The sequence below is a fragment of the Rattus rattus genome, chromosome 6, assembly GCF_011064425.1.
Source record: "Rattus rattus isolate New Zealand chromosome 6, Rrattus_CSIRO_v1, whole genome shotgun sequence".
NCBI classification, from domain to species: domain Eukaryota; kingdom Metazoa; phylum Chordata; class Mammalia; order Rodentia; family Muridae; genus Rattus; species Rattus rattus.
In genome coordinates this window covers 71,642,776-71,656,167 of record NC_046159.1, presented here as the reverse complement: position 1 = coordinate 71,656,167, position 13,392 = coordinate 71,642,776, and positions in this window count along the sequence as shown.

Here is a 13,392-nt window from a genome sequence, read left to right as displayed (position 1 = left end):
GCAATGATAAGGTAAACAAATAGTAGATATATTTTAATTATCTAGTTTCTATCATGAAACACAGTGCCCCAATTCCCAGGTTATATTTATTTTAGCTGAGTAGTTGGTGTCAGGAGTGATGCTCCCAATGTTGAGACACTACTTTCAATTTTCTGTCAGATACACAGTAGAAATTTAACTGATTAACAAATAGCACATGTCCCCTGTGCTGGACGTTGATTTTACTTGTATGATAACACATTTTAACACGCACCTGAATGACATGATGAAAGGAAAATATTGATAGTGAGAAGCATTCTAGAAATTAATGACAGGAATCATTAATTCAGAAAATTGAAGTGACCTTATAAGGTTAAAAATTGAGGGTTCATGTGGTGTTGAAAAATTTTCTATATGTAACTAGAGAGCCACTATGATAACATCTTACGGCCTGTGATTGTTTTCTCTCTGTCATGCTTAATTCTAGAAGCTTTTAGCAGAATGATATCATGACCTAATATGAATATCAATGTCCTCTTCAGTGAGAGAGAGATAGAGAGAGAGAAAAGAGAGAGAGAGAGAGAGAGAGAGAGAGAGAGAGAGAGAGAGAGAGAGAGAGAGAGAGAGAGAGACTATTCACACTGAAGTGATTAGGACTTTGAATTTACCCACCTATTAATGCTTCTACTGCCCTTACTGCTTCCAGAGTATATTACTTCTGTTATTTCAAAGGAAGACATCTAGTTCTTTCTAATTTTCTCAAACACTAATTCACCTGCCACAGAGTGACTGATTCTGAAAAGGCTCCCTAGAATAAACTTTCTTCCTTCCATGTACCATTGTTATTAGAGATGTTCCCTTGGAGTCATGCCTTTGTAATCCAAATACATAAAGAAGACAATGATATTTAAAGAACTGTGGTGACAAGATTTTATTCAGGTAGCATTTAAAAATTTTGTTATGATAAACTTTCCTAGGTCATGACACGTCCTATAGGATACAGGATACCAGTTATAAGGAAAATTGAAAGATGGATTTTGTAAATATTGATCCTCATGTCAAGTGATTTACCAACAGAAAGTGAGGCAGACAAGTAGAATGATTAAGTGCAAAATAATAAAAATATTAGTGGCCAGAGAGTCGGCTAGGTTGGAGAAGGGGCTATACTTCAAATTCAGGACCAAAGTTTGATCCACAGAATCTCATGCTGGAAGGAGCTAATACATAATGTAGAAATGTCCTGTCTTCCATATTGACAGTGATATTTGTGTTCAACTACAGAGGGGTGTAAATAAATACAATATTAAATTTATATTTAATAAGATTTATATTTTGTTATTATTCTTTAATCATTATTTTATAGTCCAGTCATTATCCCCTTTCCAATCTGCCCTCTGATTATTCCTCATCAAACACCTCCACCCCTTTCTCCAAAAGGAGATCCCACAACCTCACCCTACTTCACCAGACCTCCCACTTGCAGGGGGCCTAAAGACTCTTCAGGGTTAGTTGCCTCTTCTATTACTGAGGCCACACCAGGCAGCCCTCTGCTCTATATATGTTGGGGGCCTCAAGTCTGCTGGTGTATGCTGCCTGGTGGGTGGCTCAGTGTCTGAGAGATCTCTGAGGAGTCCAAGTTAGTTGAGACAGCTGGTTGTCCTATGCGGTTACCCTCCTCAACTTCTTCCAGGTTTTCCCTAATTCAGCCATAGGAGTCCTAAACTTTTTTCCAAAGCTTGGGTGTAAGTATCAACAACTGACTCTTTCCAGCTTCTGTCTATCACAAATAAGGCCTCTCTGAACATAGTGGAATACATGCCCCTGTGGCATGGTGTGACATTTTGGGTATATGCCCAAGGGTGGTATAGATGGTTCTTCAGGTGTACTATTTCCAATTTTTGGAGGAATCTCCAGATTGATTTCCACAGTGGTTTAGCACTTTGCAATCCCACCAGCAGTGGAGGAATGTTCTTTCTCCACTTTTTCACTAACATGTGCTGTCACCTGAGATTTTTATCTGAGCCATAAGGTTTCCAGGATCCTTTTAATTTACATTTCCCTGATCACTAAAGACTTTGAAAGTTTCTTTAAGTGCTTCTCAACCATTCAAGATTTCTCTATTGTGAATTCTCTGTTTAGATCTATACCTCATTTTTTGATTGAGTTGTTTTGTCTTTTGGTGGTTAGCTTCTTGAGTTCTTTATAAATTTTGGATATTAGCCCTGTAATGAATGTGGGTTTAGTGAAGACTTTTCTGAATCTGTAGGTTGCAGATTTTTCCTATAGACTATGTCTTTTGCCTTACAGAATCTTTTTAGTTTCATGAGGTTCCATTTATCAATTTTTCTTGTTATTGTTGTTGTTGATGTTATATTTGGATATTTATTTTTATTGGACATTTTTTATTTACATTCCAAATCTTATTCCCCTTCCATTCCCCCCCCCATTAGTCCCCTATCCAATCCCCTTCCTCTTCTATTAAGGTGTTCCCCCTTCTGAAACACCCCGCCTTCCCCTACCCCCAACACTCCCCTGTACTGGGGCATCCAGGCTTGGCAGGACAGAGAGCCAATCCTCCTATTGGTGCCCAACAAGTCCATCCTCTGCTACATCCGCAGCTGGAGCCATGGGTCTGTCCATGGATATTCTTTGGGTAGTGGTTTAGTTCCTGGAAGCTCTGGTTGGTTGGTATTGTCATTCTTATGGGATTGAAAGCACTTTAAGCTCCTTCAATCCTTTCTCTAATTCCTGCAATGGGGATCTCAATGGTTTTCTGCTAGCATTTGCCTCTGTATTTGACATGCTCTGGCTGAGCCTCTCAGGAGACAACTATATCAGGCTCCTATCAGCATGAAATTCTTGCCTTCATTAATACTATCTACTCTTGGCAGATATATATATATATATATATATATATATATATATATATATATGCTGTATACTCAGGTGGGGCATGCTCTGAATAGCTAGTCTTTCAGTCTCTGCTCCAAATTTTGCCTACATATCCCATCCTATGAATATTTTTGTTCTCCCTTTTAAGGACTGAAGCATCTGCACTTTGGTCGTCCTTCCTTTTGAATTTCATGTGGTCTGTGGACTGTATCTTGGGTAATTGAAGAATTGAAGCATTTGGACTAATATCCAATTATCAGTGAGTACATACCGTGTGTGTGTGTGTGTGTGTGTGTGTGTGTGAGAGAGAGAGAGAGAGAGAGAGAGAGAGAGAGAGAGAGAGAGAGAGAGAGAGAGTGGGTTACCTCATTGAGTATTATATTTTCTAGTATTATTCATTTGTCTTTGAATTTCATGAAGCCATTGTTTTTGATAGCTCAGTAGTACAACATTGTATAGATATACCACATTTTCTGTATCCATTCCTCTGTTTAAGAGCAACTGGGTTCTTTTCAGATTCTGGCTATTATACATAAGGCTGCTATGAACATTGAGGAGCATGTATCCATGTTGTATGCTAGAGATCATTTGGGTGTATGCCCAGGAGAGGTATAGCTGGGTCATTAGGTAGTGCAATGTCCAATTTTCTGAGGAACCTCCTGACTGATTTCCAGAGTAGTTATATCAGTTTGCAATCCCACAAAAAATAGAGGAGTATTCCTCCTTCTCCACATCCTTGACACTATCTGCTGTCACCTGAGTTTTTGATCTTTGCTATTCTGACTAGTGTGAGGTGTAATCTCAGGGTTGTTTTGGTTTGCATTTTTCTCATGACCAATGAGGTTAGACATTTTCTATTTACTTTTCAGCCACTTGATATTCCTCAGTTGAGAATTTTTTATTTAGCTCTGTACTCAATTTTAGAAGGTTATTTGGTTCTATGTAGTTTAACTTCTTGAATTCTTTGTATATTTTAGATACTAGCCTTCTATCAGATGTAAGATTGGTAAAGAGATTTTCCCAATCTGTTGGTTGTCGTTTTGTCCTAATGACAGTGTTTTTTTTTGCCTTACAGAAACTTTGCAGTTTTATGAGTTCCAATTTGTTGATTCATGATCTTAGAGCATAAGCCATTGGTATTGTGTTCAGGAAAATTTCCCCAGTGCCCATGTATTTGAGACCCTTCCCCACGTTTTCTTCTATTTGTTTCAGTGTATCTGGATTTATGTAGAGGTCCTTGATCCACTTGTACATAAGCTTTGCACAGGGCAATAATAATGGATGGATTTGCAATCTCCTCCATGCTGAACTCCAGTTGAACCAGTACCATTTGTTTAAAATTCTATCACTTTTCCACTGGACAGTTTTAATTCCTTTGTCAAAGATCAAGTGACCGTAAGCATGTGTGCTCATTTCTGGGTCTTCATTTCTGTTCCACTGGTCTACCTGCCTGTCTCTGTACCAATACCATACAGATTTTATGACTATCGCTTTGTAATACTGCTTGAGGTCAGGGATGTTGATTCCCCCAGAAGTTCTTTTATAGTTGAGCATAGTTTTTGCTATCCAAAATTTTCCAAATTTATTTGCAAATTTCTCTTTCTAACTCTACAAAGAATTGAGTTTGAATTTTGATGGGGATTACATTGAATTGTGGATTGCTTTTGGTGAAATGGCCATTTTTACTATGTTACATTTTTACTATGTTAATCCTGCCAACCCATGAGCAAGGGTTCCATCTTCTGAGATCTTCTTCAGTTTCTTTCTTCAGCGACTTGACGTTCTCTTCATACAGATCTTTCACTTGCTTTGTTAGAATCACACCAAGGTATTTTATGTTATTTTTGACTATTGTAAAAGATGTCATTTCTCTAATTTCCTTCTCAATCTGTTTATCCTTTGAGTAGAAAAAAGTTACTGATTTGTTTGAATTAATTTTCTACCCAGACACTTTGCTGAAGTTGTTTATCAGTCTTAAGAGTTCTCTCTTGGAACTTTTGGTGTCACTTAATTATACTATCATATCATCTACAAATAGTTATATTTTCACTTCTTCCTTTCTAATTTGAATCCCTTTGACCTCTTTTCATTGTCTGATTTCTCTGGCTAGGACTTTGAGTACTATATTGTATAAGTAGGGAGAGAGTGGGCAGCCTTGTCTAGTCCCTGATTTTAGTGGGATTGCTTTAAGTTTTTCTCTATTTAGTTTAATGTTGACTACTGGTTTGCTGTACATTGCTTTTAGGAATGGACCTTGAATTCTTGATCTTTCCAAGACTTTTATCATGAAAAAATATTGAATTTTGTCAAATGCTTTCTCAGCACCTATTGAGATGATCATGTCTTTTTCTTGTTTTTTTGTTTTTTGAATTTGTTTACATTCTTGATCTTAGAGTCTGAGCCACTGGTTTTCTCTTTAAGAAACACCCAGCCCCATGCCCATGAATCTGATCCTCTTTCTCACTTTCTCTTCTTTTAGATTCAATTTATTTGGTTTTTATGTTGAAATCCTTCATCCACATGGATTTGAACTTTGTGCAAGGTGGTAGGTATGGATATAGTTTAAGTTTTCTATGCACATCCTGCCATTTATATTTATATCAGCTATTAAAGATGCTTTCTTTTTTCCATTGGAAATTTTTTAGCTTCTGCTGTTACTGATCACCAGCTTGTCTGCTCCTCTGAAGACAACAGTATGAAGTCCCTCCAGGAGTTCCTCTGCACAGAGAGCAAGTGCTAATGAACCATCCCAAACATCAATGGCTGGGAACTTTGTGGAGCCAAATGGATTTGGAGCCCATCACTCATAACATCTCGTTCCAAATTCCACTTTAGCTTGTACCTTCTACTGTGGAAGATCACCAACTTGTTTGCTCCTCTGAAGACCTCACAATCTGAAGGCTTCTGTGAAGTTCCGTTATACACAGGGCAACAGACCCTACAGTCTAAAGGCCTCCAACAGCTGCTCCTGAAGACCCAACTGTCTGAAGACCTTCCAGTAGATCTGCTGCATCCAGGGAAACAGATCAGCAGCTTTTCTGCCCCTCTGAAGACCTTACAGTCTGAAGCCCTCAGGTGGTCTGCTTCATTCAGGGCCACAGGCCTCCCAGGAGACCTGCAGCAACCCAATAACATAGGAGGCAGGCTCCAGACTGGCTAACACCAGAGATAACCAATGGTGAGGAGCAAGCACAAGACCTTAAGCAACAGAAGTCAAAATACTTTGCCATCATCAGAACCCAGTTCTCCGACCATGGCAAGCCCTGGATACACCAACATACCTGAAAATCCAGATGCTGCCCTAAAATTCTACCTCATGATGATAATAGAGTCCTTTGAGGAGGATATAAATAACTCAGTGAAAGAAATAGAGGAAAACATAAGTTAGCAGGTCATAGCCCTTAAAAAGGAAACAAATCCATTAAAGAAATACAGAAAAACACAGTCAAAAAGGTGAAGAAATTGAACAAAATGATCTGCCTTAGTCAGTTATTGTATTGCTGCTCAAAATATCATGACCAAGAAGCAAGTTGTGGAGGAAATGTTTTTTTCAGCTTATACTTCAAATTGCTGTTCATCACCAAAGGAAGTCAGGAGAGGAACTCACACAGGGCAGGAACTTGGAGGCAGGAGCTGATGCCGAGGCTGTGCAGGGGTGCTGCTTACTGTATTGCTTCCCCTGGCTTGCTTGTTTTGCTTTCTTATAGAATCCAGGGATGGCACCAACCAATGGGCTTAGCCCTCTCTCTTTATCACAAAATATCTTACAGCTGGATCTCACATAATCATTTCTTCAAGGGATGCTCTTTTCTCTGTGATAAATCCAGCTTGTATCAAGTTGACACATAAAACCAGCCAGTACGCAGTCCAAGACCTAGAAGTGGAAATAGAAACAATAAACAAAAGTGAAAGTAGGCAACCCTTGAGATGGAAAACCCAGGAAAGAGATCACAAATTACAGAAGTAAGCATTATTAACACAATACAATAGATAGAAGTATGTTTTCAAATAGGATTCATTATCATTATACAGAGGAATTTTAAGACTATCAAATTGTAAACACAAATGTTGGAATATATTGTTATTATTCATACAACTAATATAGTTGATAATTTCTGTTTCCAGGGATTGAGACTTGTTATTTTTACATAGAATATGAGGGGAAGAAATCTATCAAAATCATCAGAATTTGAATTGAATTTGATGATAAAGTTTTTAAAGCAATATATGATTATGGAAGTCATGGATATATATAGCAGAACTAAATATGAAAATTCAAAGGCAGAAAGCAGAGCATAAGTAATTTTAAAGAAAAAATTATTAAAGATTCTTTATTGATAATCTCACATTTTTTGTTTCAGAATACAAACTAAATTGTTACTCAAGTGGCAGATGTTTTACAAAGAACAAATCATCCTTCACTAGAAAAGCCATTTAAAGCTTTGTTCTGATGATAATTTTCATCAAATTCATTTCAATATGAGGACACCTTAGACTTATGACTTATTTTAAAGCTTTGATTAAGGCAAAGGGGAAAAAGATACAGACATCAGATACTATTATATTTTGAACAAAAACATAAATATGTTAAGATTTATTAATCATAGAAATAGTGTATATTTATTTAGGCAAACTTATTTATTCAAAAATTATTTGTTGAACACTTCTTACAGGGCAAGCCATAATCACTGGTATTAATGGACTACAAAGGGACCATCTGTTTCCAATGAAGTTGTGAAAATAAAATATAAAATATGAATTTAAATACCATCTCTTTTTCTTGTCTATTTGTCTAGAAGAATATCTGATTTAGAGCAAAAATATTGTTCTAGAAGGTGCTACTAAATAATAAAATCAACCACATATTCTCCTATTGTTTGTGAATACAATATCAAAAAATACTCATGATGGTGAATATGTTTTACAAATTTAATTCAGAAAATAGCTCCTAACACCAAGGAACACAAGAGTCAGAGCACTTTTATATTTATTTAATTTTCAAAAACTATTATGTATGTGTATTATATAATCACATCATTTCCTCTCTTTTTATGCTTCCTCCAGTACATCTTAACACCCCCATTAGCTCCCTCTTCAATTCACAATTTATTTTATTTTACTATTTTTGTTACATACACACACACACACACACACACACACACATTTGTGTTTGTGTAAGTGTCTATTCATGGTGCTCATATGCATGAGTTCTTAACACTGACAACCTTCTATTGGGTAATCATTTAAGGGGCTCATCCCTGGAGTAGACTGATTTTCCTCCTTGTCTCTCTGCAGGCATTCATTTTTTATACCTTTTTCATATAGAGGAAGTACTTTATAGATTTCCCCCATTCAGAACCACTCTGAGAGTTGAGAAACATCGAAGCTACTTGACCTTGTGTCCAGAAGCACAGCAGAAACAGAGTGAATGCAGCGCTGTGTGATAGTTAAGCTTTGTCTTTTGAGCAGTAATACAGACTGTAAAATTGCAATGTGCAGTTGACCTGCCAGAATATTTTTTGTCTATAAGATGCTACATGGCAAATCTGTGAGAAACATCAGACTTCTTCATATAAGGTTCTCCCATTCTGTCAATACATTCAGCAGGACACTTGTAGATATCACTATAATATCTCTCAGCTTCAGTGATATTACGATGATAAAAAGACTTTATTTCAGAGAGCAGTCACTAATATATTCATTTTTCCTTTTATATAGGCATTAATTATTCAAAATAATGCTTTTTTAATTTTGACATTATCATTCATGTATATAATCTATTCCAATCACTTTATTTCAGCAAACTCCCTCCAATGTACCCTCTCATTTCCTTCCTTTTTCTCCCATCACTGTGCTTCCTCTTTTAAAACAGTCCCATATTCTGTTTTGTTTTTAAAGCTAGATTCTGAAACATAGAGTACATAGCATAATTATCCTCTATTTCTGCCTTATTTCATTCAGTATATGCATCTCCATATGTACCCATTTCCTGTACTTGTCTTCTTTTTCTTTATGACTGAATGAAAGAGAATTGTGCATCTAAATTTTTCTCTAACCTGCAATTACTAAGAAAAGCATATTGAAAAGCTGGAAATTGGATTCTGGTGTCCAGGTTAAACCTTAACTGTGAACTCAATGCAGCCTAAACTCATCTTAGAGAATATCTCCTGAGAGATTTCTCAGGTCTGATTGGTCTGCAGGCATGCTATTGGAATTGCTTGATTGTTTATTAATGCAGAGGTCTCAGCCAGTCTATTTTCTGAGCACATGGTTTTTAGAGTATAAGACTTCTAGTTAAAAAAAGGCCTGGTGGTGAGGCAGCTGGGAATGTACATAGTATCTACTCCAATTTTCTTCCAGTTCTGAAATTGATGGACTGAGATATAAAATGATATAAATCTTTTTTTTGCATAAGTTGTGTCTAGGCAAAATGCTCTATTGCAGCACCAGAAAGCAAATAAAAATTTGGAATATAAGAATATAAATAGAGATATGATATGCAGGATAGGGAAGTTAGTTGTAGAAGGTACAATTTATATTTTCTTCTATTCTTCTCAGCATACTTTTGTGCCCACCCTCAGGAACACATATTGAGGATAGCCATTTTAATGCTAAGTCTTCTGTATTATGAAAATTATGCTCTATTTCAGAAGCCTCTTATCTACACTGATTCTCTGATGCCCTGTGAATTTACTAAGTGATGTAAGACATTCTCATAAAATAATGCCTGCAAGAGTGCCCACTGAGGAGCATGAGTCCCAGATAAACATTCCTGCACAGCTTCCTAAGTTTGCCTATTATATAAGCTTTTTTTCTGTCTTCTTCAGAGTTTCTAGAAGAGTTATATTCCCCTTTTCTACAGTGGTAAGTTTCTAAGTAGTAACTTTTGATTTATATCTTTTCTACTTGCTCCTCCTTTCTCTTTGATTTTCATGTTCCCCTCTGAGCCTCTTGCAAGCATGTCCTTGTCTCATCATATTTTGAGAATTGAGTGTTGTAAGCATAACTATTTAGGGGAAAATGAAAAAATCTTGATGCAAAATTTTGAAAAGAAATTGTCTAATGAACACTAAACAAATTCAGGTGTTTCTTTGAAGAATATGAGTAGACAATTTCCTCTATCATCCAATGTAAGATAAATGTACTCAATTGTTGAAAAAAATGTTACACCATTACTCTGTTTAATTTTTCACCCTGTGTAAGTCTGGTTAGAAGAGGCTAAATGATTTTATACATGATGAAATAAGTGTATGTGGTATGTGGAGGATCCAATTAGCGATTTCATTTTAGATATGGCCTTGTCAAAACAGCCTATCCATCCCTGGCTCCAGTAGTCAGAGATCAGAATGCAATTATGCTGTTCTTACATACATATAGTCTCCAATTGGCAGTAGCTGACAGGAGAAGATCCAAAGAACTGCTTCTCATCCCCAAAGGTTACTGTTAGTGAAATGTGCTTACATCTAACTCAGTGCAGGAGGTCCTGGCAACTGACTAAAACACAATTATGAAACCAAAGTTGCTGGATGCTTTATGCATTTTAGCATTCATCTGTCCAACTAGCTTTCATGCAGTGATAATTTCAGTTCTTGAAATATATTTCAATCATGAGACAAGAATTGCAATATATATATATATTACCCATGTCTCTAATTCACAATATTCAAATATTCCATGTAGATAACTAATATATGATTCATTCATATTTTATCATAAAATAGTCACTTTCAAATAAAGGAAAGAAAAATCTGCTAATTTTTTTCAGAAAACTTCCATTTTGGGGTACGTCTGTTTAACAATTTAATACATTTTCATACTATGTGAGAAAAGGACAATTTTAATTCTTCTACATGTGAATAATGTGGAAATCCAGATTTCTAAAGACCATACATAAACCTTACACACACACACACACACACACACACACACAAACAAACATATACACAAGAACATTCATAATTCTATCACAATGCAAATTGAAATATTACAATTTAGTAGTATTTTTTGAAATCATGTAGAATAACACACCCAGCATTGTTCTTATGACCCAATATTGTTTTGATTTTTCTCCACTTCCTTGTTTCACATAAAATTTATTTTAGAGTTTTTTCTGTTATTTTAAATTAGATTCTATAAATTATGACCTCCTCTTCCACAAGATATTGTGGTGAATAAAATTTAGATGACTATGCTAAAGTGACCTTGGAGAGAACAGGGCTGTAATAGTCAGTTCCTTGGGTAGAATCAAAGAAGCTAAACTTAAGTTTAAATTACCTAACCCCTTTTTTTTGTCATTTTGCAGTAAATTTTACTTAAAGGTTTTCAAGAGAGTACAGAGTTCTCATATGCCTTCTATCCAACTTCTTTTTTTTTCTATTAGATATATTTCTTTACTTTCATTTCAAATGGTATTCCCTTTCCTGGTTTCCTGTCCATAACCCCATCCCCACCCCTTCCCCAATACGGGTATTCCCTCCATCCATCCCCCTTACTGTGCCCGCCGACATTCCCCTATAATTGGGGTCCAACCTTGGCAGGACCAAGGGCTTCCTCTTCCACTGGTGCCCCAACAAGGCTATTCTCTGCTACATATGCACTTGGAGCCCTGGGTCAGTCCATGTATAGTCTTTTGGTAGTGCTTTAGTCCCTGGAAGCTCTCGTTGGTTGGCATTGTTCTTATTATGGGGTTGGAAGCTCCTTCAGCTCTTTCAATCCTTCCTCTAATTTCCCCAAAGGGGGTCCTGTTCTAAGTTCAGTGGTTTGCTGCTAGCATTGACCTCTAGTATTGGACATGTTCTGGATGTGTCTCTCAGGAGAAATCTATATCCGGTCCCTTTCAGCATGCACTTTTTAGCTTCATCAATTTCATCTAGTTTTAGTTGCTGTATGTATATATATGGGCCACATGTGAGGCAGGCTCTTAATGGCTGGTCCTTCAGTTGCTGCTCTAAATTTTGCTTCCATATTCCCTCCTATGGATATTTATTCCACTTTTAAGAAGGAGTGGGAGCATCCTCATTTTGGTCAACATTCTTCTTGAGTGTCCTGTGGTCTGTGGATTGCATCTTGGGTAATTCGAGCTTTTGGGCTAATATCCTATCGATGAGTACATACGAAATGTGTTTTTCTGTGATGGGTTACCTCACTCAGGATGATATTTTCTAGTTCCTTCCATTTGCTTATGAATTTCATGAAGTCATTTTTTAATAGCTGAGTAGTACTCCATTGTGTAGATGAACCATATTTTTTGAATCCATTCTTCTGTTGAAGGGCATCTGGATTCTTGTCAGGTTTTGGCTATTATAAATAAGGCTGCTATGAACATATTGGAGCATGTGTCTTTGTTGTATGTTGGAGCATCTTTTGAGTATATGCCCAGGAGAGGTATAGCTGGGTCCTCAGGTAGTAAAATGTCCAATTTAACACTTTCGTTTGATGCTCTTGCTTTAAAAATGTGAAATACTTAGTTGATTCACCACAGATTGCATTCTCAGAAATACTAGAATTGGACAACGACCAAAACTCTCTAGCCATCATATAAAAACACAACTCCCTGATATCAAGCTCTCTTAAAGAGCAATTGCTATTAAAAAAAAAAAACTTTCTAGTACAGGTACAGAGACAGGCAGGTAGATCAATGGAATAGAGTTGAAGAGCCAGAAATGAACCCACACACCTATGGTCACTTGATCTTTGATAAAGGAGCTAAAACCATCCAATGGAAAAAAGACAGCATTTCAACAAATGGTGCTAGTTCAATTGGAGGACGGCATGGGGAAGAATGCAAATCAAGACATTCTTATATCCTTATACAAAGTTCATGTCCAAGTAGATCAAAGACCCCCACATAAAAACTGATACATAGAAACTAATAAAAGAGAAAGTGGAAAAGAGCCTCGAACACATAGGCACAAGGGAAAATAAGAACACCAATGGCTTATACTCTAAGATCAAGAGTCAACAAATGGAACCTCATAAAATTACAAAACTTTTGTACAGCAAAGGATATATATTTACATATAGAATTCATGAATGTAAACTCCAGAGAATCAAATAATCTTATTAAAAATAGTGTACAGAGCTAAACAAAGAAATCTCAGGTGAGGAATATTGAATGATTGAGAAGGTACTTAAAGAAATGTTCAACATCCTTAGTAATCGGGGAAATGCAAATCAAAATAATACTGAGATTTCACTTCACACCTCTCAGAATAGCTAAGATCAAACTTAGGTGGCAATAGATGCTCCAACATACAAGAAAGACACATGCTCCACTCTGTTCATACAGTCCTGTATTTCCAGAAGCTGGAAAGAACCCAGATGCCCTTCAACAGAGGAATGATACAGAAAATGTGGTACATCTACACAATGGAGTACTACTCAGCTATTAAAAAAATGACTTCATGAAATTCATAGACAAATGGATGGAACTAGAAAATATCATCCTGAGTGAGGTAACCCAATCACAAAAAGACACACATGGTATGCATTCACTGATAAGTGGATATTAGCCCAAAAGCT